This window comes from Oncorhynchus kisutch, linkage group LG8, assembly GCF_002021735.2.
Source record: "Oncorhynchus kisutch isolate 150728-3 linkage group LG8, Okis_V2, whole genome shotgun sequence".
In the NCBI taxonomy this organism is placed as follows: domain Eukaryota; kingdom Metazoa; phylum Chordata; class Actinopteri; order Salmoniformes; family Salmonidae; genus Oncorhynchus; species Oncorhynchus kisutch.
Genome location: NC_034181.2, coordinates 6,211,501 through 6,238,929, shown reverse-complemented (window position 1 = coordinate 6,238,929; position 27,429 = coordinate 6,211,501). Strand labels below are relative to the sequence as shown.

Sequence of the window (27,429 nt, the reverse complement as noted above, 5' to 3'; positions counted from 1 at the left end):
ACATGTTATAATCTATAGGGCTGGTAACATGTTATAATCTATAGGGCTGGTGACATGTTATAATCTATAGGGCTGGTAACATGTTATAATCTATAGGGCTGGTAACATGTTATAATCTATAGGGCTGGTAACGTGTTATAATCTATAGGGCTGGTAACGTGCATCTGTTATAATCTATAGGGCTGGTAACATGCATCTGTTATAATCTATAGGGCTGGTAACGTGTTATAATCTATAGGGCTGGTAACGTGTTATAATCTATAGGGCTGGTAACGTGTTATAATCTATAGGGCTGGTAACATGTTATAATCTATAGGGCTGGTAACGTGTTATAATCTATAGGGCTGGTAACGTGTTATAATCTATAGGGCTGGTAACATGTTATAATCTATAGGGCTGGTAACATGTTATAATCTATAGGGCTGGTAACATGTTATAATCTATAGGGCTGGTAACATGCATCTGTTATAATCTATAGGGCTGGTAACATGTTATAATCTATAGGGCTGGTAACATGCATCTGTTATAATCTATAGGGCTGGTAACATGTTATAATCTATAGGGCTGGTGACATGTTATAATCTATAGGGCTGGTAACGTGCATCTGTTATAATCTATAGGGCTGGTAACATGTATCTGTTATCTATAGGGCTGGTAACATGTCATAATCTATAGGGCTGGTGACATGTTATAATCTATGGGGCTGGTAACATGTTATAATCTATAGGGCTGGTAACATGTTATAATCTATAGGGCTGGTGACGTGCATCTGTTATAATCTATAGGGCTGGTAACATGTTATAATCTATAGGGCTGGTAACATGTTATAATCTATAGGGCTGGTAACATGTTATAATCTATAGGGCTGGTAACGTGCATCTGTTATAATCTATAGGGCTGGTAACATGCATCTGTTATAATCTATAGGGCTGGTAACGTGTTATAATCTATAGGGCTGGTAACGTGTTATAATCTATAGGGCTGGTAACGTGTTATAATCTATAGGGCTGGTAACATGTTATAATCTATAGGGCTGGTAACATGTTATAATCTATAGGGCTGGTAACATGTTATAATCTATAGGGCTGGTAACATGTTATAATCTATAGGGCTGGTAACGGGTCTGATAGGCTGAAGTAGTCAGGCAACGGGTCTGATAGGCTGAAGTAGTCAGGCAAACGGGTCTGATAGGCTGAAGTAGTCAGGCAACGGGTCTGATAGGCTGAAGAAGTCAGGCAACGGGTCTGATAGGCTGAAGAAGTCAGGCAACGGGTCTGATAGGCTGAAGAAGTCAGGCAACGGGTCTGATAGGCTGAAGAAGTCAGGCAACGGGTCTGATAGGCTGAAGAAGTCAGGCAACGGGTCTGATAGGCTGAAGAAGTCAGGCAACGGGTCGGATACTATGGCATTTGACTGTAGGGTAGAGGTCACACACACGGTGAGAGGTCAGTGATATAATGGTGGGCGAGAGTAGTCTTTCCTCTGGGGTTCCTCTCTTAACAGGTGGTGACATCTTTATAGAATTTCACACATTCCAGCCATGTCATTGGCTCACAGTGACCACATGTCCCCTTCCAGAAACAACACCTGACATAGGCCCTACTCCCTAGCCCCTACGCCTTACACCTTGGGCTGGGCGGTATACCGTATTTTATGATATACAAGTATTGATGCAGGGACCGGTTTGGGTTTTTACTTTACTTTCTATACCGGTATTTGAATGTTTGGTTTGTTAAATGTGATACGCAGTGTGTAACATCTATTTTTATAGTTTACTCCGCTACTTGAGTCATTTCTCTCTGCTCTCTCTCACTCACTCACTCTCTGTATTTCCACACAGACCTAACCACGCCCCCCCTGTCAATCAAGGAGCACACGAGTCACTTGTGTTCAGTCTGCACGGTCAATGCAGCACATGCAACAATGTTGATGACAATGACGTTGTTTTCACTTTGCTTCTTCATATAAATCTACTAACATTCTATAATGACACTAGTAGTTTGTCTTTTCTTAGCAAGTTGGGCCTATAATCTTGTGAGACGCTAATTGTTAGCTGCTAATGCTAGGTAGCTAGCTAATAAATGTACTCAGTCAGAGCAAACGTAGCTAGATAATACTAGTGATGGTGTGGACCTAAATCAGCATGTTGTTTGTGCAACAGTATCTTCTAAATCAAAGAGGAATATGCAAAGCAAGAATATGTTAGCTACATGAAGTAGCTAAGAGAGAACACGCAATGTAGCCAAAGTTTATAGGGTCCCCTAGGAAACACTTATCAACACTTTGGTTCCTACCCTGTCACAATAACTCCTCCCTGGCATTTTCATTTGTTGTCAAACAACACTGTATTCAATGTGCCCACTATTATATTCTAACTATAGAATTAGAAGATTCTATTTCCATGATTCCAACCGTTTCGCTCTAATTCGCAAGTCAGATTACAACCGCAACATTTGGTTAAAAATACGTCCTAGATTATTTGCCCGTATCGTGCAGCGCTACGAGGCCGTGTGGAAATTCTCTACTGGGCAGTGGTGCAAAGTTCTTCAGTAAAAATACTTTCAAGTACTACTCAAGTAGTTTTTTGGGGGGTATCTGTACTTTACTAGTTTTTTTTTACTACTTTTACTTCACTACATTCCTAAAGAAAATACTGTACTTTTTACTCCATACATTTTGACACCCAAAAGTACTAGCTACATTTTGAATGATTAATTAACAAGACAGGAAATTGGACCAATTCACACACTTATCAAGAGAACATCCCTGGTCATCCCTACTGCCTCTGATCTGGAGGACTCACTAAACGGAGAACATCCCTGGTCATCCCTACTGCCTCTGATCTGGTGGACTCACTAAACAGAGAACATCCCTGGTCATCCCTACTGCCTCTGATCTGGTGGACTCACTAAACGGAGAACATCCCTGGTCCTCCCTACTGCCTCTGATCTGGTGGACTCACTAAACAGAGAACATCCCTGGTCCTCCCTACTGCCTCTGATCTGGTGGACTCACTAAACAGAGAACATCCCTGGTCATCCCTACTGCCTCTGATCTGGTGGACTCACTAAACAGAGAACGTCTGGTGTGGCCGGGTGATTAACAAAATTATTTCACCTTTATTTAACCAGGTAGGCAAGTTGAGAACAAGTTCTCATTTGCAACTGCGACCTGGCCAAGATAAAGCAAAGCAGTTCGACACATACAACAACACAGAGTTACACATGGAGTAAACCAACATAGAGTCAATAATACAGTATAAAGGTCTATATACAGCATGTGCAACTGAGGTAGGATAAGGGAGGTAAGGCAATAAATAGGCCATGATGGCGTGCCGATAGAAGGGAGGAAATTATTTGACCCTTCATGATTACGAGTTGCCATCTGGAAAATCCCCTTCCCTCGCTGTCATCTCTCCTCCCCCCTCCTCTCCATGTCACTTCTCCTTTTTCACCCCCATCCTGTCCTCCTCCTACCCCCTGCTCTCCCTTCATCCACCCTCTCTTCCCTCCTCCCCTGTCGTCCTCCTCCTCTCCCTGTCCTCCTCTCTCCTCTCCCTGTCCTCCTCTCTCCTCTCCCTGTCCTCCTCTCTCCTCTCCCTGTCCTCCTCCTCCTCTCTCCTCTCCCTGTCTTCCTCTCTCCTCTCCCTGTCTTCCTCTTCTCCCCCCTCCTGTCCTGTCCTCCTCCCCAGTCCTCCTCCTCTTCTCCTCCCCAGTCCTCCTCCTCTCTCCTCTCCCTGTCCTCCTCCTCTCTCCTCTCCCTGTCCTCCTCCTCTCCTCTCCCTGTCCTCCTCCTCTCTCCTCTCCCTGTCCTCCTCCTCCTCTCCTCTCCCTGTCCTCCTCCTCTCCTCTCCCTGTCCTCCTCCTCTCTCCTCTCCCTGTCCTCCTCCTCTCTCCTCTCCCTGTCCTCCTCCTCTCTCCTCTCCCTGTCCTCCTCCTCTCTCCTCTCCCTGTCCTCCTCCTCTCTCCTCTCCCTGTCCTCCTCCTCTCCTCTCCCTGTCCTCCTCCTCTCCTCTCCCTGTCCTCCTCCTCTCTCCTCTCCCTGTCCTCCTCCTCTCTCCTCTCCCTGTCCTCCTCCTCTCTCCTCTCCCTGTCCTCCTCCTCTCTCCTCTCCCTGTCCTCCTCCTCTCTCCTCTCCCTGTCCTCCTCCTCTCTCCTCTCCCTGTCCTCCTCCTCTCTCCTCTCCCTGTCCTCCTCTCTCCTCTCCCTGTCCTCCTCTCTCCTCTCCTCTCCCTGTCCTCCTCCTCTCTCCTCTCCCTGTCCTCCTCCTCTCTCCTCTCTCTGTCCTCCTCCTCTCTCCTCTCCCTGTCCTCCTCCTCTCTCCTCTCCCTGTCCTCCTCCTCTCTCCTCTCCCTGTCCTCCTCCTCTCTCCTCTCCCTGTCCTCCTCCTCTCTCCTCTCCCTGTCCTCCTCCTCTCCTCTCCCTGTCCTCCTCCTCTCCTCTCCCTGTCCTCCTCCTCTCCTCTCCCTGTCCTCCTCCTCTCCTCTCCCTGTCCTCCTCCTCTCCTCTCCCTGTCCTCCTCCTCTCCTCTCCCTGCCCTCCTCCTCTCCTCTCCCTGTCCTCCTCCTCTCCTCTCCCTGTCCTCCTCCTCTCCTCTCCCTGTCCTCCTCCTCTCCTCTCCCTGTCCTCCTCCTCTCCTCTCCCTGTCCTCCTCCTCTCCTCTCCCTGTCCTCCTCCTCTCTCCTCTCCCTGTCCTCCTCCTCTCTCCTCTCCCTGTCCTCCTCCTCTCTCCTCTCCCTGTCCTCCTCCTCTCCTCTCCCTGTCCTCCTCCTCTCTCCTCTCCCTGTCCTCCTCCTCTCCCTGTCCTCCTCTCTCCTCTCCCTGTCCTTCTCCTCTCTCCTCTCCCTGTCCTCCTCCTCTCTCCTCTCCCTGTCCTCCTCCTCTCTCCTCTCCCTGTCCTCCTCCTCTCTTCTCTCCCTGTCCTCTCTCCTCTCTCCTCCTGCCCTGTCCTCCTCTTCTCCTCCCCAGTCCTCCTCTCCTCCCCATGTCACCGGAACACAGACAGACCACCTGTCACAAAGACTAGTCCTCACAGTCAAGCCTACTGCGACAGTACTGAGACACACACAGTTTTAAAACCCTGCCAGAACCTGGTCTGGACAAGTTACATCATAATATTAAGCTTCTTTCTATCATCTGATATGAAACAATGTCACAATTAATCCATGTCACACTTTGAGGGGCCTACAAATCCCTGGAAACGTGGAGTTTATATTTACATTATCTCTCTCTCTCTCTCTATATATATATATATATATACTATATATACTATATATACAGTGGGGAGAACAAGTATTTGATACACTGCCGATTTTGCAGGTTTTCCTACTTACAGAGCATGTAGAGGTCTGTAATTTTTATCATAGGTACACTTCAATTGTGAGAGACGGAATCTAAAAAAACAAAAATCCAGAAAATCACATTGTATGATTTTTAAGTAATTCATTAAAAGGACAACCATCTCCACAGATGGACAGTCTCTGAATGTCAGAGTGGCTTGGTTTTTGCTCTGACGTTCATTGTCAACTGTGGGACCTAATATAGACAGGTGTGTGCCTTTCCAAATCATGTCCAATCAATTTAATTTACCACAGGTGGACTCCAAGTTGAAACATCTCAAGAAACATCTCAAGGATGATCAATGGAAACAGGATGCACCTGAGCTCAATTTCTAGTCTCATAGCGAAGGGTCTGAATACTTATGTAAAATAAGATATTTGTGTTTTTATTTTTAAATGTGCAAACATTTGTGAACCTGTTTTCGCTTTGTCATTATGGGGAATTTTGTGTAGATTGATGAGTAAAACAAAAATGGTTGATTTCATTATAGAACAAAGGCTGTAACGTAACAAAATGTGGAAAAAGTCAAGGGGTCTGAATGCACTGTACATAAGCTACTGGAGGATGCTTTAATCTGTGATTTAAATCACGAAGACACACAAAAGCCTGAAGGAGCCAGAGATGCTGATGGCCTTTACAGATTCTTCTGTTTTTATGCTCCTGAAGTTGTCGGTTACCTGGTTACACCAGGCGTTGGTTACCTGGTTACACTAGACGTTGGTTACCTGGTTACACCAGGCGTTGGTTACCTGGTTACACCAGGCGTTGGTCACCTTTTTTCCACCTGGAGCGTCAATTTATCTTACCATTTGTACAGATCTGCGTGCCAGTTCTGATTTTTCATCTGTACATCTTCGTGGAACAGTTTCATTTTTATTTTATAATAAGGTTTTTGTATCTCAAGCATTGTCATGTGATTTTAATTTTAAAAAGTATATACAAATTTTTGGGGGGACAAATCTAGAAGTAACTTTTATTTTGCCATTGCCAACTTATGTAAATACTTAAAGCCAACAAATAGAAACGTTGCAGCTTCCAGGTAAAAAGTATCCTGATTTAAATAAAAAAATAAAAAATATATATATCTGTGGAAAGAACTGAAAACTGCTGTTCACAAATGCTCTCCATCCAACCTCACTGAGCTCGAGCTGTTTTGCAAGGAGGAATGGGAAAAAATGTCAGTCTCTTGATGTGCAAAACTGATAGAGACATACCCCAAGCAACTTACAGCTGTAATCGCAGCAAAAGGTGGCGCTACAAAGTATTAACTTAAGGGGGCTGAATAATTTTGCACGCCCAATTTTTCAGTTTTTGATTTGTTAAAAAGGTTTGAAATATCCAATAAATGTCGTTCCACTTCATGATTGTGTCCCACTTGTTGTTGATTCTACACAAAAAAATACAGTTTTATATCTTTATGTTTGAAGCCTGAAATGTGGCAAAAGGTCGCAAAGTTCAAGGGAGCCGAATACTTTCGCAAGGCACTGTATATATAGCATTACATTACGTTGGCTTCGCCATGGCCTGTTTGCAAGGAACTTGAATCATTGTATCAAGTCGATCCAGCCTGAAGCTTGGCTAACACACTTGCAACATTGTATAGAATATTCTGGACCCTCAGAGTTCCCAGGACAGTGAGCTTACGCCACTGTAGGCTATTTGTGCAAGGGATAAGAAGTACGCAAGTAGGCCTAGTTTCCTCTGGATCAGAGCATGACCCCCCCCCCCTTGTTTCTTACAAGTGTAGCCTAGGTTGTGCGCTCTGCAAACAAACAACGTGTCCACTCTGACAATGGCAACTGTAAAATACTGTAATATATTTGATGCATTAAGAGAAATGATGGTCAACAAACATTGTAGTTCAGAAATGATGATAATTAAATGTACTACTGGTGTGCCATCCTCTTGACCTTTTGCAATGGACACCAGTGTTTTAAATATTTTTCTATATAGATTTTTTGCAACTGATAAACAAAAAATGAGCGGTCCACCAACAGCCTATCGACCAGTTGACTAAATGGGGCCCTAGTTGGTTCGAGTCGTCATGTGAAATTCCCTACTGCATTGTGACTGCTCCCAGTGTTCCGGAACACCAACATTCCTGGTGCTTTTTTTTTCTTCTTCAGAACGACGTTGGCTCGGGCTCTGGCTTCTTAACGGCTAGCTGCTAATGCTAGCCGACATGTTTGGGAGTATTACCGCAGGTTTTGCCTTTGGAATAATAGGCCTCAGATAAGCCCCTGACTCGCCTACCTAATCCTGCAGGCCTCATGGTGCACGCTGCACACCCTCCGTCCGAACTCGCATGTCTGATCAGTGATCTGCAGAGCCTCCTAGCAGTCTTGTGATGGTACAGCAGCATCCACAGGATCCAGACACCCATGCAGACCCCACAAGACATGCCACAAGGTCTCTTCACAGTCCCCAAGTCCAGAACAGACTATGGGAGGCGCACAGTACTACATAGAGCCGTGACTACATGGAACTCTATTCCACAGTACTACATAGAGCCGTGACTACATGGAACTCTATTCCACAGTACTACATAGAGCCATGACTACATGGAACTCTATTCCACAGTACTACATAGAGCCGTGACTACATGGAACTCTATTCCACAGTACTACATAGAGCCGTGACTACATGGAACTCTATTCCACAGTACTACATAGAGCCGTGACTACATGGAACTCTATTCCACAGTACTACATAGAGCCATGACTACATGGAACTCTATTCCACAGTACTACATAGAGCCATGACTACATGGAACTCTATTCCACAGTACTACATAGAGCCATGACTACATGGAACTCTATTCCACAGTACTACATAGAGCCATGACTACATGGAACTCTATTCCACAGTACTACATAGAGCCATGACTACATGGAACTCTATTCCACAGTACTACATAGAGCCATGACTACATGGAACTCTATTCCACAGTACTACATAGAACCATGACTACATGGAACTCTATTCCACAGTACTACATAGAACCATGACTACATGGAACTCTATTCCACAGTACTACATAGAACCATGACTACATGGAACTCTATTCCACAGTACTACATAGAGCCGTGACTACATGGAACTCTATTCCACAGTACTACATAGAGCCGTGACTACATGGAACTCTATTCCACAGTACTACATAGAGCCATGACTACATGGAACTCTATTCCACAGTACTACATAGAGCCATGACTACATGGAACTCTATTCCACAGTACTACATAGAGCCATGACTACATGGAACTCTATTCCACAGTACTACATAGAGCCGTGACTACATGGAACTCTATTCCACAGTACTACATAGAGCCGTGACTACATGGAACTCTATTCCACAGTACTACATAGAGCCGTGACTACATGGAACTCTATTCCACAGTACTACATAGAGCCGTGACTACATGGAACTCTATTCCACAGTACTACATAGAGCCGTGACTACATGGAACTCTATTCCACAGTACTACATAGAGCCGTGACTACATGGAACTCTATTCCACAGTACTACATAGAGCCGTGACTACATGGAACTCTATTCCACAGTACTACATAGAGCCATGACTACATGGAACTCTATTCCACAGTACTACATAGAGCCATGACTACATGGAACTCTATTCCACAGTACTACATAGAGCCGTGACTACATGGAACTCTATTCCACAGTACTACATAGAGCCATGACTACATGGAACTCTATTCCACAGTACTACATAGAGCCATGACTACATGGAACTCTATTCCACATCAGGTAACTGATGCAGTAGAATCAGATTTAACAAACAGATAAAAAACACCTTTATGGAACAGCGGGGGACTGTGAAGAGACACAAACATTGGCACAGACACACACACACGATAACATGCGCACCATACATACACATGGATTTAGTACTGTAGATATGTGGTAGTGGTGGAGTAGGGGCCTGAGGGCACACAGTGTGTTGTAGATATGTGGTAGTGGTGGAGTAGGGGCCTGAGGGCACACAGTGTGTTGTAGATATGTGGTAGTGGTGGAGTAGGGGCCTGAGGGCACACAGTGTGTTGTAGATATGTGGTAGTGGTGGAGTAGGGGCCTGAGGGTACACAGTGTGTTGTAGATATGTGGTAGTGGTGGAGTAGGGGCCTGAGGGCACACAGTGTGTTGTAGATAGGTGGTAGTGGTGGAGTAGGGGCCTGAGGGCACACAGTGTGTTGTAGATATGTGGTAGTGGTGGAGTAGGGGCCTGAGGGCACACAGTGTGTTGTAGATATGTGGTAGTGGTGGAGTAGGGGCCTGAGGGCACACAGTGTGTTGTAGATATGTGGTAGTGGTGGAGTAGGGGCCTGAGGGCACACAGTGTGTTGTAGATATGTGGTAGTGGTGGAGTAGGGGCCTGAGGGCACACAGTGTGTTGTAGATATGTGGTAGTGGTGGAGTAGGGGCCTGAGGGAACACAGTGTGTTGTAGATATGTGGTAGTGGTGGAGTAGGGGCCTGAGGGCACACAGTGTGTTGTAGATATGTGGTAGTGGTGGAGTAGGGGCCTGAGGGCACACAGTGTGTTGTAGATATGTGGTAGTGGTGGAGTAGGGGCCTGAGGGCACACAGTGTGTTGTAGATATGTGGTAGTGGTGGAGTAGGGGCCTGAGGGCACACAGTGTGTTGTAGATATGTGGTAGTGGTGGAGTAGGGGCCTGAGGGCACACAGTGTGTTGTAGATATGTGGTAGTGGTGGAGTAGGGGCCTGAGGGCACACAGTGTGTTGTGAAAACTGTGAATGTATTGTAATGTTTTAAAATGGTATAAACTGCCTTCATTTTGCTGGACTCCAGGAAGAATAGCAACTGCCTTGGCAGCAGCTTAATGGGGATATTTGAATAAAAACGAATGTTTCCTTTCTGTCCTCTCTGTGGCCCCCAGCCTACACCAGCCAGGCAGCACAGCACAGCCAGCCAGTCAACAGTCAACAGCCAACAGCCAGCCAGGCAGAAATGCTGTTAGCTGGGTCATGTGCTGAAAGCCTGGATTAGGAGCAGGACACAGCCTGCCAGATCCAACTTAGGAAACACGCACGCGTACACACACACACGAGGGCACACAGTAGGGTGGGCTGTATTCAGATTTTCATATCGTCATACATTCTCTCATCCCAGGATTTACGGAATTACCGGCTTAGTACGCTAGGGGGCGCTAAAAAGGCAAACGAAGCCCATTGGGTGTCTATTACCAGAATGCTAACAAAATGAGTACAAGCTAATTTCCATAGAGCCTGCTAGATAAATATGCTAATGTACACAAACTAAACTAACCTAATTGCAATAACGGGTAATCCAGCTTATAAAGTTATACATGTATAACTTGTAACTACCGAATGTCATTTTTTGTTAAGTTTGGACATTTTACAAGTGAATGTGAACAAGAGACATTGTGCAAATGAACAAAGTTTTGACGCATGTCACATTGTACCTGCTAGCTAACTCTGCAGATAATCAATCGATCAATAATATAATAATACTTATAGCAAAAAAAAAAAATGTTTGAATATATAATCTGTAGAAACGATCAGCCGCAAGTTATCACAGGAATTATAATGCGTTGACTATTTCTTTAAACCATATACCTTTTAACTATTACGAGCCTGCTGCTGCCTACCACCCCTCAGTCAGACTGCTCGATCAAATATCAAATCATAGACTTATCTATAATCCAAACACACAGAAATACGAGCCTTAGGTCAAATCTGTAAACTATCACCTCGGAGACAAAACGTTTATTTCATTCCGTATTTTACCTAACGGGTGGCATCCATCAGTCTAAATATTCCTGTTACATTGCGCAACCTTCAATGTTATGTCCAAATTACGTACAATTCTGGCAAATTAGTTCGCAAAGAGCCAGGCGGCCCAAACTGTTGCACATACCCTGACTCTGCGTGCAATGAACGCAAGAGGTGACACAATTTCACCTGGTTAATATAGCCGGCTAACCTGGATTTATTTTGGCTAAATATGCAGGTTTACTTGTGTATTGATTTTAAGGAAGGCATTGATGTTTATGGTTAAGTACACATTGGCGCAACGACAGTCGTTGATTGTTTTTTATAAGATACGTTTAATGCTAGCTAGCATCTTACCTTGGTTTACTGCATTCGCGTAACAGGCAGGATCCTCGTGGAGTGCAATGTAATCAGGTGGTTAGAGCGTTGGACTAGTTAACTGTAAGGTTGCAAGATTGGATCCCCCGAGCTGACAAGGTAAAAATCTGTCATTCTACCCCTGAACAGGCAGTTAACCCCACTGTTCCCAGGCCGTCATTGAAAATAAGAATGTGTTCTTAACTGACTTGCCTAGTTAAATAAAGGTGTAAAAAAATAATAATCGGCTATTCCGATTAATCGGCCGACCTCTAATCACAATACCTCATAGTGACAAAGCAAAAACTGTTGGAAATGTATTTTAAAAAACTGACTGAAATATAACATTTACATAAGTATTCAGACCCTTTACTCAGTACTTTGTTAAAGCACCTTTAGCAGCGATTACAGCCTCGAGTCTCCTTGGGTTTAACGCTACAAGCTTGGCACACCAGTATTTGGGGAGTTTCTCCCATTCTTCTCTGCAGATCCTCTCAAGCTCTGTCAGGTTGGATGTGGAGCGTAGCTGCACAGCTATTTTCAGGTCTCTCCAGAGATGTTTAATGGAATTCAAGCCCAGGCTATGGCTGGCCACTCAAGGCCATTCAGAGACTTGTCCCGAAGCCACTCCTGTGTTGTCTTGGCTGTGTGCTTAGGGTTGTTGTCCTGTTGGAAGGTGAACCTTCGCTCCCAGTCTGAGGTCCTGAGCACTCTGGAGCAGGATTTCATCAATGATCTCTCTGTACTTTGCTCCGTTCATCTTTCCCTGGATCCTGACTAGTCTCCCTGTCCCTGCCACTGGAAAACATCCTCATAGCTTGATGCTGTGACCACCATGCTTCACTGTAGGGATGGTGCCAGGTTTCCACCAGATGTGATGCTCGGTATTCAGGCAAAAGAGTTCAATCTTGGTTTCAGTCCAATAAACACACAAATACGAGCCTTAGGTCAAATCTGGAAACTATCACCTCGGAAACAAAACATTACATTGCGCAACCTTCAATGTTATGTCCTAATTACGTAAAATTCTGGCAAATTAGTTCGCAAAAAGCCATAGAATCTTGTTTCTCATGGTCTGAGAGTCCTTTAGGTGCCTTATGGTTAACTCTAAGCGGGCTGTCATGTGCTCCTTTACCGAGGAGTGGCTTCCACAGGTGGACTCCAATCAAGTTGTAGAAACATCAAGAATGAACAATGAAAGGAAACAAGATGAATCTGAGCTCAATTTCGAATCTCATAGGAAAGGAACAGTGGGTTAACTGCCTTGTTCAGGGGCAGAAGGACAGATTTTTTACCTTGTCAGCTCGGGAATTTGATCTAGCAACCTTTTAGTTACTGGCCCAACACTCGAACCACGAGGCTACCTGCCGCCCCTTTAAAAAAATGTTTTTAAATAAATTTGCAACATTTTCTAAGCCTGTTTTTGTTCTGTCATTATGGGGTAGATTGATGAGGGGGAAAAGTAATTTAATACCTTTTTTAGAAAAAGTCTGTAACGTAAAACATTTGGGGGGAAAAGGTCAAGGGGTTTGAATACTTTCCGAATGCGCTGTATAAGCTGGAAGCTGATAGGCTTAAGTGTTCCTTCGTTTACTCACATTGGGGTGCCTGGCCAAACGATACGCCTCGTTCGTGGAAGTTAGTTCCAGACTGTGGAAAAGAAACTGAGTACAACCCCAACCCTTCACCGAATGTGAACACATTGAGTTTGAGTTTAGATCGATCAGCTTTTCCAAACCCTCAAAGCAGCATTTTTTTAAATAAATATTGCTCACACAGGAGCTGTGGCTCAATTTTGGTTGTATTGAAAAGGTGATTAGTTGAGTATTGGTTGTGTCAAAGGGGAAATGATGACTGTACAGGTTTTTTAAGTAGAGACTACAGAATGTTGGTGTGATATGACTTCTAATGTCTTCATGCTTCCCGGCCATGCTTCCCAGCCATGCTTCCAAGCCATGCTTCCAGGCCATGCTTCCAAGCCATGCTTCCCAGCCATGCTTCCAGGCCATGCTTCCAGGCCATGCTTCCCAGCCATGCTTCCAGGCCATGCTTCCAGGCCATGCTTCCAAGCCATGCTTCCAGGCCATGCTTCCAAGCCATGCTTCCCAGCCAAAATAGTTCTGAAGAGTTTTGTGATGTTTTGAACTTCGTGTTGTTTTTTGTTGTTGTCTGTAATCAAGCCAAAGTTCAGAAGTCTACGCCCTTTTGTTGGTCAATTATAGGGATTCATCAACAGTCTTTATTCAACAACAGTCTTTATTCATTAACAGTCTTTATTCTTCAATAGTCTTTATTCATCAACAGTCTTTATTCATCAACAGTCTTTATTCTTCAACAGTCTTTATTCCTCAATAGTCTGGTTGTGTCAAAGGGGAAATGATGACTGTACAGGTTTTTTAAGTAGAGACTACAGAATGTTGGTGTGATATGACTTCTAATGTCTTTAGGTGTCCGCATGCTTCCAAGCCATGCTTCCCGGCCATGCTTCCCGGCCATGCTTCCAGGCCATGCTTCCAGGCCATGCTTCCCGGCCATGCTTCCCGGCCATGCTTCCCGGCCATGCTTCCAGGCCATGCTTCCCGGCCATGCTTCCCGGCCATGCTTCCAGGCCATGCTTCCCGGCCATGCTTCCCGACCATGCTTCCCGACCATGCTTCCAGGCCATGCTTCCCGGCCATGCTTCCCGGCCATGCTTCCCGGCCATGCTTCCCGGCCATGCTTCCAGGCCATGCTTCCGGCCATGTTTCCCAGCCATGCTTCCAGGCCATGTTTCCCAGCCATGCTTCCAGGCCATGCTTCCAGGCCATGCTTCCAGGCCATGCTTCCCGGCCATGCTTCCCGGCCATGCTTCCCGGCCATGCTTCCGGCCATGTTTCCCAGCCATGCTTCCAGGCCATGCTTCCAGGCCATGCTTCCAGGCCATGCTTCCAGGCCATGCTTCCCGGCCATGCTTCCAGGCCATGCTTCCAGGCCATGCTTCCGGCCATGCTTCCAGGCCATGTTTCCAGGCCATGCTTCCAGGCCATGCTTCCCGGCCATGCTTCCAGGCCATGCTTCCCGGCCATGCTTCCCGGCCATGCTTCCCGGCCATGCTTCCCGGCCATGCTTCCAGGCCATGCTTCCAAGCCATGCTTCCAGGCCATGCTTCCAAGCCATGCTTCCAAGCCATGCTTCCAAGCCATGCTTCCAAGCCATGCTTCCCAGCCAAAATAGTTCTGAAGAGGTTTGTGATGTTTTGAACTTCGTGTTGTTTTTTGTTGTTGTCTGTAATCAAGCCAAAGTTCAGAAGTCTACGCCCTTTTGTTGGTCAATTATAGGGATTCATCAACAGTCTTTATTCATCAACAGTCTTTATTCATCAACAGTCTTTATTCATCAACAGTCTTTATTCTTCAACAGTCTTTATTCTTCAATAGTCTTTATTCTTCAATAGTCTTTATTCTTCAACAGTCTTTATTCCTCAATAGTCTTTATTCCTCAGTCTTTATTCTTCAATAGTCTTTATTCTTCAATAGTCTTTATTCTTCAACAGTCTTTATTCCTCAATAGTCTTTATTCCTCAATAGTCTTTATTCTTCAATAGTCTTTATTCTTCAACAGTCTTTATTCTCCAACAGTCTTTATTCTCCAACAGTCTTTATTCTCCAACAGTCTTTATTCTCCAACAGTCTTTATTCTCCAACAGTCTTTATTCCTCAATAGTCTTTATTCCTCAATAGTCTTTATTCTCCAACAGTCTTTATTCTCCAACAGTCTTTATTCTCCAACAGTCTTTATTCTCCAACAGTCTTTATTCCTCAATAGTCTTTATTCTTCAATAGTCTTTATTCTTCAATAGTCTTTATTCTTCAATAGTCTTTTATTTTCATTCCACGAGAGACGACCTGTTTTCATGCACTTTGTTGTTGTTTTGAAATACTTGCACCCAAATCTTAGTTAGATGTAAAATTGTGCGACTAGGATCTTCTCGGCAAACACGTCAATTTATGACAGATTTCTGGAGTTAATTAATTCTGAATATTTTGTAAGATGTGTATACGGGCTTATGACATCTCAAAATAGTACTATTGTTGCTTTTTTTCCCCCCTTTATCAAGCGAAGGTCTTTTAAAGGAAGTATGTGAGCACACTCGTTGGGTTTCGGCTAGGCGCCAGCCGAACTGAAGCAGGCTTTAGTAGTAACACGTAGTTATGTGGTACAAACATTTTGTATTTGCATTTATTATGGATTCCCATTTAGCTGTTGCCAAGGCAGCAGCTACTCTTCCTGAGGTCCAAACACATTAAAGTACATTACATTACATCCCATAAAAAGATAGAACACTACTGCAAACATTTTGTGGTGTGTCCTGATTTACAAAGCCTTACAAAACCGTTGTATTTCCACATACAATGTCCTCCAGAGCAGATAGTTGTTAGTGGGAGAACTCCTCAGACACCGGAGAGAGTTGACCTGTCATGTATTTCAACACCAGGACCGGACTTACCCAACAGCACAGCGCAGGAGAGGGTTGATTTGTTTCTTGTTCTAAAGGTTTTGTTTTTGGTCATGTTAAGGCTACGCTGGAAATTGTGTTTGCGAGAGAGTGAAAGAGATGCCATTTGTACGTCCCAGCTGTTGTCAACCTGACTAACATTTTTTTTTACTAGGCGCTGAGATGATTTATGAAAGTGTGTCTGTGTGGGTCCTGCACAGACTTACTGTGTGTTTGTGTAAGAGCTTTTAAAGCAAGTTTCTGGCAGAGTTGTTGTCATTCCTGAGGCCCCCCCCCCATTGTGGTTAGCTGGAGTTTGGTGTGTTTGTCCTTCCTCGCCTTGCAAAGACGGTTACCCCCCCCACCTTCCCCACCGCCGCCGGCGTCAAGGCAACAGGTGCAACGCACCCAAGGGGTCCTGTGTTCTGATTGGTTGAACATTGCTGGACGCACACCCAACGTCCAACCATGGTCCACGAGCAAGCAATGTCTTATTTAACTACAGGATTAAAAATAGACAGAAATAGTTAGTGGTGTTTTGTTGTTCGTTTCATTGTTCTGTTCAGAGAAGTTTAAAAGCATTGGATTGGTGTGAGCTAGAGGGATTTTACACAACAGTTCACGAGGGGAAGGGAACAAGTGCACACTAACGAGTGAGTGAGAGGAGAAGGGAAACTGATGTGAGGAGAGGGGCGAGGGGAGACTGACGCGAGGGGAGACCTGACGCGAGAGAGGAGAAGGAAACTAACAGCTCCTCTCCTCTCAGACTAGCAGGCAACATGAGAGAGATGCAGCATGGCACCACGGCACACAGCAAGTCACCCACCGCTACCCCACGTCTTAGCCTCACGACCGCACCAGACACATACCAGACTTCCAATGCTGGTGTGTGTGCATTCTCTTGTCAGAGGAGGTTGGTTTGATGTTGATGTGTTCTCCTTGTAAACCAAATATGCCAGATACAGTTGTGGAGGGAGGCCCGGAGGGAGGTGCTCATTTTGGAAGTGGGTTGCTTCTTTTGACTCCTACACGGAGCAGACCTTTTTGCTGACAAGTTTACCAGAAATACCAGCCCCTTTGTCACGCCTGAACAGCCTTGTTTATCAGTACAAACTTGTAGAGCTTTGAAAAGTTTCGTAGAGATGTGCATAGATATTTGAATATGCGAATGGTTGTTAGTATTCGGGTGTAGAATGTGTTTTATTTATTTTTATATAAGCCTATTTTAACTGACAATTTTTCGAAATGAAATGTAAATATCCATGTGTCGTTGTCTGCCTGCAGGCACCCGGCCTGCCACAGGGAGCCAAATAAAGCCCCCCCCCCCTCCCTGGCCAAACCCTAGTGGTTAGTGTTGAGTCAGTAATCGAAAGGTTGCTGAATCGAATTCCCGAGCTGACAAGGTAAAAAGCTGTCGTTCTGCGCCTAAACATGGCAGTTAACAACACTGTTCCCTGGGCACCGAAGACATTGATGTTGATTAAGGCAGCCCCCCCCGTACCTCTCTGATTCAGAGGGGTTGGGTTAAATGGGACTCCGGGCCAAGGCCGTGGCACAGCCCGGGGATGAACCCGGGTCTGTGCCACTCGGGAGGCTTCAATGTAGTTTTTACGTTGGGTGCCCCATAAAAAAAAAAAGAAAGGTACGCTTCAACGTGTGTAGCTTGTTGTTTATGTTGGTCAATCAAAGCTGCAAAGAGGCTCAATGTGTAGCAAGTGTAGGGACAGTTCACTAATGCAATGCAAGATGGTGGAAAATTACCAAATTAAAAGGAGTAGGTTGCAATGAGCAATCAACAGGTAGGTAGGCTGTTATTTTATCTGGTTGGGGTTGGGGAGAATATGCTAAATGTGAGCCTCAATTAGCTTAGCTGGGTTACTGGGTCTCTCTAGGCTATTCCAGTCAAGACAGGCACTGTTATATGAGATGAGGTTTAATATGGCGGCTGCTACAAGTTAGCTAGGTAGCCTTGGCTATTGCCAAGTAGCATCTCTCACTGTGCCTCTGTCGCTCACATCTCACCGACACCTCCCCTCGCACAGCAGCAGCGCTCAGGTAAAGAAAAAAACATAGATGCACTATGCCAGAGCTGCCAACTCTCGCGCATTGGGCCGTGAGACACACGCATTTGACCCTCTTCTTCTCACGCTCTCTCACGGCACACCTCTTATATATCACAAGAACTACTGCTTTTAGTTTTCTTATTAGTCCATTAGCTTGTGTTCCCAAGTCGTTTTGAAATCCGAGTGGCTCAGCGGTTTTAAGGCATTGCATCTCAGTGCTAGAGTCGTCACTACAGACCCTGATTCGATTCCAGGCTGTATCACAACCGGCCGTGATTGGGAGTTCCATAGGGCGGTGCACAATTGGCCCAGTGTCGTCCGGGTTACTGTTCTCCACTCATTACCTGTATTAACTGCACCTGTTTGAACTCGTTATCTGTATAAAAGACACTTGTCCACACACTCAATCAAACAGACTCCAACCTCTCCACAATGGCCAAGACCAAAGAGGGTGTAAGGACATCAGGGATGAAATTGTAGACCTGCACAAGGCTGGGATGGGATACAGGACAAAAGGCAAGCAGCTTGGTGAGAAGGCAACAAGTTCAAGATGACGGTCAATCACCCTCGGTCTGGGGCTCCATGCAAGATCTCACCTCGTGGGGCATCAATTATAATGAGGATGGTGAGGGATCAGCCCAGAACTACACGGCAGGACCTGGTCAATGACCTGAAGAGAGCTGGGACCACAGTCTCAAAGAAAACCATTAGCAACACACAAGCCGTCATGGATTAAAATCCTGCAGCGCACGCAAGGTCCCCCTGCTCAAGCCAGCGCATGTCCAGGCCCGTCTGAAGTTTGCCAATGACCATCTGGATGATCCAGAGGAGGAATGGGAGAAGGTCATGTAGTCTGATGAGACAAATATAGAGCTTTTTGGTCTAAACTCCACTCGCCGTGTTTGGAGGAAGAAGAAGGATGAGTACAACCCCAAGAACACCATCCCAACCGTGAAGCATGGAGGTGGAAACACCATTCTTTGGGGATGCTTTTCTGCGAAGGGGACAGGGCGACTGCACCGTATTGAGGGGAGGATGGATGGGGCCATGTATCGCGAGATCTTGGCCAACAACCTCCTTCCCTCAGTAAAATGGGTCGTGGCTGGGTCTTGACAACGACCCGAAACACACAGCCAGGGCAACTAAGGAGTGGCTCCATAAGAAGCATCTCAAGGTCCTGGAGTGGCCTAGCCAGTCTCCAGACCTGAACCCAATAGAACATCTTTGGAGGGAGCTGAAAGTCCGTATTGCTCAGCGACAGCAGGGCCAAAATCCCTGCCGCAGTGTGTGCAAACCTGATCAAGAACTACAGGAAACGTATGATCTCTGTAATTGCAAACAAAGGTTTCTGTACCAAATATTAAGTTCTGCTTTTCTGATGTATCAAATATTTATGTCATGCAAATTAATTACTTAAAAATCATACAATGTGATTATCTGGATTTTGGTTTTACAATTGAAGTGTACCTATGATAAAAAATTACAGACCTCTACATGCTTTGTAAGTAGGAAAACCTGCAAAATCGGCAGCGTATCAAATACTTGTTCTCCCCACTGTATATATGTTTTCGCGGGGGGACATATCGTCTTCGCGGTGGGACATATCGTCTTCGCGGTGGGACATATCGTCTTCGCGGTGGGACATATCGTTGTCGCGGGGGGGCATGTCGTTGTCGCGGGGGGGCATGTCGTTGTCGCGGTGGGGCATATCGTTGTCGCGGGGGGACATATCGTTGTCGCGGGGGGACATATCGTTGTCGCGGGGGGACATATCGTCGCGTGGGGGTGGGGCATATCGTCTTTTCAGCAGTCACTCCCACTAGAGTATAGGTTATGGTTCAGAGAGACGAGAGTCTCAGGGTGATGTTACAGGATCAGTCTTCTGGACGAATAGGATTATGACAGAGGGTCGAGCAGTAACGTATACATATCCATATTTGCATCTCAGTGAACTACAGTTGAAGTCGGAAGTTTACCACCACTTAGGTTGGAGTCCTTAACTCGTTTTTTTAAACCACTCCACAAATTTCTTGTTAACAAACTATAGTTTTGGCAAGTCTGTTAGGACATCTACTTCGTGCATAACACAAGTCATTTTTCCAACAATTGTTTACAGACAGATTATTCCACTTATAATTCACTGTATCACAATTCTAGTGGGTCAGAAGTTTACATACACTAAGTTGACTGTGCCTTTAAACAGCTTGGAAAAGTCCAGAATATGTCATGGCTTTAGAAGCTTCTGATAGGCTAATTGATGTCATTTGAGTCAATTCGACCTCCACAAGTCTGGTTCATCCTTGGCCTCAATTTCCAAACACCTGAAGGTACCACGTTCATCTGTACAAACAATAGTACGCAAGTATAAACACCATGGGACGCAGCCGTCATACCACTCAGGAAGGAGATGTGTTCTGTCTCCTAGAGAAGAACGTACTTTGGTGTGAAAAGTGCAAATTAATCCCAGAACAACAGCAAAGGACCTTGTGAAGATGCTGGAGAAAACAGGTACAAAAGTATCTATATCCACAGTAAAACAAGTCATAGGTCGACATTACCTCCCTAAAGGTTGCTCAGCATGGAAGAAGCCATTGCTCCAAAACCGCCATAAAAAAATGTCAGACTACGGTTTGCAACTGCACATGGGGACAAAGATCGTACTTTTTGGAGAAATGTCCACTGGTCTGATGAAACAAAAATAGAACTGTTTGACCACAATGACCATCATTATGTTTGGAAGAAAAGGGGGATGCTTGCAAGCCAAAGAACACCATCCCAACCGTGAAGAACGGGGGTAGCAGCATCATGTTGTGGGGGTGCTTTGCTGCAGGAGGGACTGGTGCACTTCACAAAATAGATGGCATCATGCGGAAAGAAAATTATGTGGATATATTGAAGCAACATCTCAAGACATCATGTTAAAGGTTGGTCACATGGGTCTTCCAAATGGACAATGACCCAAAGCATACTTCCAAAGTTGGGGCAAAATGGCTTAAGGACAAAAGTCATGGTATTGGAGTGGCCATCACAAAGCCCTGACCTAAATCCAATTGAAAATGTATGGGCAGAACTGAAAAGGTGTGTGCGAGCAAGGAGGCCTACAAACCTGACTCAGTTACTGTCAGGAGGAATGTGCCAAAATTCACCCTACTTATTGTGGGAAGCTTGTGGAAGGCTAGCCAAAACGTCTGACCCAAATTAAACAATTTAAAGGCAATGCTACCAAATACTAATTGAGTGTATATAAACTTCTAACCCACTGAGAATGTGATGAAATAAATAAAAGCTTAAATAATTCTCTCTACTATTATTCTGACATTTCACATTTTTAAAATAAAGTGGTGATCTAAACTGATCTAAGTTTTTACTAGGAATTTTTACTAGGATTAAATGTCAGGAATTGTGAAAAACTGAGTTTAAATGTATTTGACTAAGGTATATGTAAACTTCTGACTTCAACTGTAAATCCATTGCAGAGGCCAAGACTAAAAGCCAATTTATGCTTGATTCGAAAATGTGGTCAGAGGCTCCATGCGGAGGGTGTGATGCAATAGCAGTGCCTCCAGGAGGTGTGCAGATGCTCCGTACCGCATCGCCATGTGACTCCCAAATGTTTTAACGATGCAGAGGGCTCTGTATAGTTCCGCATTGACATGATTGGTTGACGGTAGGTGGGGGCGGAACACATTGTATAAACACAAAGTCACTTCCTTGACAACAGCTCTGCGCTGCTCGGCGAAGTGCAAGAGGTATGAATGTCCTGACTTCTGCTGAGGCCGTATCACCGTAAATGCTGCACGGTCCAATGCAGACATTAGATTGACTATGCGCCCAGATGGACAGCGCACTTCTCTCTCCCTCCTCCTATTTGTGCACATTCATGGTTTCATAACTTCATTGTATGTATTGTCTGCATTTGATTGTTAGTGTCTATCAATTCCCAATCACATAGTGCATTCAGACCCCTTAACAAAATGTGGGAGAAGTTACACTACAGCCTTATCCTAAAATTGATTCAATAAAAAAATTCTCAAATCACAGTACCCCATAATGACAAAGCAAAAAGTTTATTTTTATTTTTCCAAAATGTATAAAAAAGTAAAAAATGCGTAAATATTCAGACCCTTTGCTATGAGACTCGATTGGACTAGACTCGATTGATTTACCTGTGGTAAATTAAATTGATTGCACATGATTTTGAAAGTTAACGCATCTGTCGAAATAAGGTCCCACAGTGGACTGTGCATGTCAGAGCAAAAACCAAGCCATGAGGACAAAGGAATTGTCCGTAGAGCTCCGAGACAGGATTGTGTCGAGGCACAGATCTGGGGAAGGGTACCAAACATTTCTGCACCATTGAAGGTCCCCAAGAACACAGTGGCTTCAATCATTATTACATGGAAGAAGTTTGGAACCACCAAAACTGAGCAATCAAGGGAGAAGGGTCTTGGTCAAGGAGGTGACCAAGAACCCGATGTTCACTCTGACAGAGCTCCAGAGTTCCTCTGTCAAGATGGGAGAACATTCCAGAAGGACAACCTTCTCTGCAGCACTCTACCAATCAGGCCTTTATAGTAGTAGAGTGGCCAGACAGAAGCCACACCTCAATAAAAAGGCACATGACAGCCCGCTTAGAGTTTGCCAAAGGGAACCCAAAGGACTCTGATCATGAGAAACAAGTATCTCTGGTCTGATGAAACCAAGTTTGAACTCTGGCCTGAATTCCTATTTTGCCAAGATAATCCACCTGACAGGTGTGGCATATCAAGAAGCTGATTAAACAGCGTGATCATTACACAGGTGCACCCTGTGTAACTTTCAGCTCCCTCCAAAGATTTTCTATCGGGTTCAGGTCTGGAAACTGGCTAGGCCACTCCAGGACCTTGAGATGCTTCTTCCCACTCCTTAGTTGCCCTGGCTGTGTGTTTCGGGTCGTTGTCATGCTGGAAGACCCAGCCCACGACCCATCTTCAATGCTCTTACTGAGGGAAGGAGGTTGTTGACCAAGATCTCACGATACATGGCCCCATCCATCTTAAATTTTATCCCTGATGTCCTTACACCCTCTCTGGTCTTGGCCATTGTGGAGAGGTTGGAGTCTGTTTAATTGAGTGTGTGGACAGGTGTCTTTTATACAGGTAATGAGTTAAAACAGGTGCAGTTAATACAGGTTATGAGTGGAGAAAGAAAAACAAACCGGTCTGTGAGAGCCGGAATTCTTACTGGTTGGTTGGTGATCAAATACTTATGTCATGCAAATTAATTACTTAAAAATCATACAATGTGATTTTCTGGATTTTTGTTTTAGATTCCGTCTCTCACAGTTGAAGTGTACCTATGATAAAAATTACAGACCTCTACATGCTTTGTAGGTAGGAAACACTGCCGATTTTGCAGGTTATCAAATACTTGTTCTCCCCACTGTGTGTATGTGTGTGTATATATATATATATATATTTATTTATTTATTTATTTATTTAACTAGGCAAGACTATATGACTGCTGCAATGATAACCATGGTCACTGTAGTATAATGGTTGCTATGGGTATCATGGCTGTTACCGTGTTAATGATTGCTGAAAAGAGACGGATCAGGCAGACACAGACTGGAAGAAAGACCGACGGAGTACTCTAAAAGGCTGTTCCTAGATCAGCCCAGAGTGAACAGAGCGACACCAGTACTCTGGCCTTTAAAATTTTTTTTTAGATCGCATAACTCTTAACAGCTGGCCATAGATCAGCTTGGAGAGCGATCCCTGTTTTTGTGTCGTTGTTTTGTTGTGAGAGCTGGTGTCTGCCTGTGAGGAGAAGGCAGCATTAAAACATACTGTTCACCTCCTCTTTTGAAACGAGTGCTTGTGCGTGTGTGTGTTTTGCATATTGCAGACTCAGACCTGCCAGTAGTAGGCTGTGACGGTCATGGAATTTTTGGGATGATTGTTATTGTCCAGCCAAATGACTGCGGTCACAGTAACAACCGTTTGAATAGCAACAACAACAACAACAACAACAACAACAAAAGTTGTCCTCTCTCCGCTCCTGACTGCGTATATTGCCATGGAAACGGAACGAACAGGACGGGCGTCCCCATTCACGTCAATAATGGCTGGACTGACACCCGTTGCAAGTGCACAGGATCCATAGGAGCAAAGCAGGAAGTGGAAGCTGGATATGTATCCATTTTTTTATTTTTATATGTGTCGTGATTTGTTGCTTTCAACTCAAACGTCATGACAAAAATACATTCCATTACATGTGGCACATCGGTTAACACCCATTTTGAATGAACGTTCTGTATTACCATGGCAATGATTGCATCACAATACCAGGCAGCCATTGTGAGTGGACCCATGAGTTTACCAGTCAGATTGCCAGAGTAAGAGATTCAAAGCCCGTTCTAGTCATTATATATCTGTGTGCTGGTGCTGCTGGTGCTGCTGCTGCAGGAAGGGGAAGGGGGGGGCGTTTTCTCGGCAACCAAAGACTCGTTTGATACAACATCTTGCTTGTTTCAGCAGGAAGCAACAAAGTTTTTTTAACCAATGACGTTAAAGAGTTCATGTTACCGCAGAAACCGACTCAACCGCATTACTGTTTGGCCGTCCCGTCTTCCGTTAACTGTTCGTTCCAGACAACAACAACAACAACAACAAAAATACTGTTTTTATTTTCATTCCGTTTCTGTTGTAAACGGAGCACGTGTGTAATCTGTGGTTCCAGAAGCCCCTCTGGTGTGTGGCTGTGTGTTCTCTGTTTTACAAAGTGGTAGAATGAGGGAGTTACAGGATACTTCTGTTACAATTTGGTGGTGATGGAGGGACTTCTGTTACAATGTGGTGGTGATGGAGGGACTTCTGTTACAATGTGGTGGTGATGGAGGGACTTCTTTTACAATGTGGTAGTGATGGAGGGAGTTCTGTTACAATGTGGTAGTGATGGAGGGAGTTACAGGAGACTTCTGTTACAATGTGGTAGTGATGGAGGGACTTCTGTTACAATGTGTGGTGACAGAGGGGGGGGGTTCACAATGCCCTTGGTCTAACTGCATGGCTGTTTCTGACTGTTAGATACACACACACACCACCTCTCCTCACCCCCTCAACATCCCCTGTTTTATTCACTACCTCTGTCTCCATCTCCCTGGCCTCCCCTCATGCAATTGGCCAGTGTGTGGTGCTCTGCCTCCAAGCTGGTTTCTGATTGGCCTGCTGGTGCTGTGGTGCAGCTGCGGATGCCTTCCTTTAAGAGGCAGTCTAGAGTCTAGACTGCTGCGCTGTGGCCGCAACATCGACTCTCTCTCTCTCTCTCCTCTCTCTCTCTCCTCTCTTCTCCTCTCTCTCTTCATCTATCTATCTTCATTCCTCTCACTGCATGTTGATCTGATCCCTGTCTTTGTGTATTCTGTCCCTTTCTCCTCTGTTCCCTCTCTTTCTGATGTGAGGAGACTGCATGCTGAAGGTGAGTGGAGTTGACTGCGAGACCAGCTATATGTCTCTCTCTCGCTCTCTGTTATTCTGTCTCTTAAGTAGTGATTGAGGATTCCATTGTAAGTCATCTGTACCTTTTTTAGTTTTATGTGTGTGCGTTTGCTGTATGTATCAAGCCTGTACACTGTTGAGGTGTCATGGAGGGTCTTTGATTATTTTCCTTGTGAGTCCTCATCAGATGATGGTGTGTCTGTTAGCTATGGGTCCTGATGCCATATGATGGTGTGTCTGTTAGCTATGGGTCCTGATGCCATATGATGTGTGTCTGTTAGCTATGGGTCCTGATGCCATATGATGGTGTGTCTGTTAGCTATGGGTCCTGATGCCATATGATGGTGTGTCTGTTAGCTATGGGTCCTGATGTCTGTCTCGCTGTCTGTCTCGCTGTCTGTCTGTCTCGCTGTCTGTCTCTCTCTCTGTGTTGTTGGTCAGAGCCTGTTTCTCTCTGTCTCTGTCTGTGGCTGTGTGTGCTGTTGGTCAGAGTCTGTCTGCTATATCAGAGTCTGTCTGCGGTGTCTGTCTGAGTCAGTGTCTGTCTGCGCCCTGAGTCAGTGTCTGTCTGCGCCCTGAGCCAGTGTCTGTCTGCGCCCTGAATCAGTGTCTGTCTGCGCCCTGAATCAGTGTCTGTCTGCGCCCTGAGCCAGTGTCTGTCTGCGCCAGTGTCTGTCTGCGCCCTGAGCCAGTGTCTGTCTGCGCCCTGAGCCAGTGTCTGTCTGCGCCCTGAGCCAGTGTCTGTCTGCGGCCTGAGCCAGTGGAGCTGCAGTGCCAAGGTTCATGTTACATTTTAAAAAAGGAAGACGTGTGGGACAACAGTGGGATATCTAATGGTGATTGGGTAATCAATCTGTCAATCATGAAAGTAATGCTAGAACTGACTGGTCGGATCCTAGATTGTTTCTAGAGAAGAAATTACCATAGAAGTTGCATCATCATTTTTTAAATTTGACCATTTTATTTAACTAGGCAAGTCAGTTCTTATTTACAATGACGGCCTACCAAAAGGCCTCCTGCGGGAACGGGGGCCTGGGATTAAATCTATAAATATAGGATAAAAACACACACATCACACATGTTTGATGTCCTTGAAGACTGTCACGGTGGCCTACTTATTCAGACGACACTGTCTCGTTGCTTAATCATGGAGTACAGGTTGCTCTAAGCGTCATCTCATGTAAGTCACTTCAATTTTTATACTCTCTCTTTTTTTGTGCCTGTATTTTTCATTGAGCGCTATATGAACAGGCCATGGCCTGAACCATCAAATGCCCCCACTAGAGGGCAATGTCGCCCCCTATTTCGAAATATTCCGTTCCTATGACGAATGACGCAGGCTTCTGATAAATATTCGACATTAGCTAGCTAATGTCATCGGTTGTTGCTACACTGTATTCAAAAGAATAGCCAGCTAGGCTAGACAATGGCTGGTTCTGGAGTTGGATTTGTCATAAACATTGAGGGGAAAACTTCACCACAGATGGATAGGGGAGACCAGTGTCTTTGACTTTCCATCTATTGTTATCTCCAAAGATCTTCCAGAAATTGCGGCCGCGAATCTGCCATAGAAATAGAAAGAATAAGATGACCCTCCGGTAATATGGTTAGCCTAGCTAGTGAACGGTTTGGTAATATGGTTAGCCTAGCTAGTGAACGGTTTGGTAATATGGATAGCCTAGCTAGTGAACGGTTTGGTAATATGGTTAGCCTAGCTAGTGAACGGTTTGGTAATATGGTTAGCCTAGCTAGTTTGGTAATATGGTTAGCCTAGCTAGTGAACGGTTTATTTTTGTTCAGGATATTTCTTTGGCCATTTTGAGGTCGGATTTGATGTAGCTCAGAACGTGTGTAATTTGGTTGGATTTGAAGAAAGGTAGTCTAAAAGCAGGAGAGGTAGAGTGGAAAGGATTTTCCTCGAAGCGGGTAAATATGTTTA

General features: G+C 45.0%; 1 protein-coding gene across 4 annotated transcripts in view; it reads left to right on the top strand.

Moving 5' to 3' along the window:
- Window positions 1-27,429, top strand: part of LOC109894967 (sodium-dependent phosphate transporter 2) — a 101,686-nt gene that overhangs the window by 24,195 nt on the left and 50,062 nt on the right. Inside the window, exon 1 of one of the 4 annotated variants that reach the window (XM_031829595.1) lies at window positions 25,170-25,470. The exons of the other annotated variants lie outside the window; for them this stretch is intronic. The gene's annotated coding sequence lies outside the window, so the exon portion shown is untranslated. Of the gene's footprint in view, window positions 1-25,169; window positions 25,471-27,429 lie in introns of those variants that run through there. 4 annotated transcript variants of the gene reach the window in all.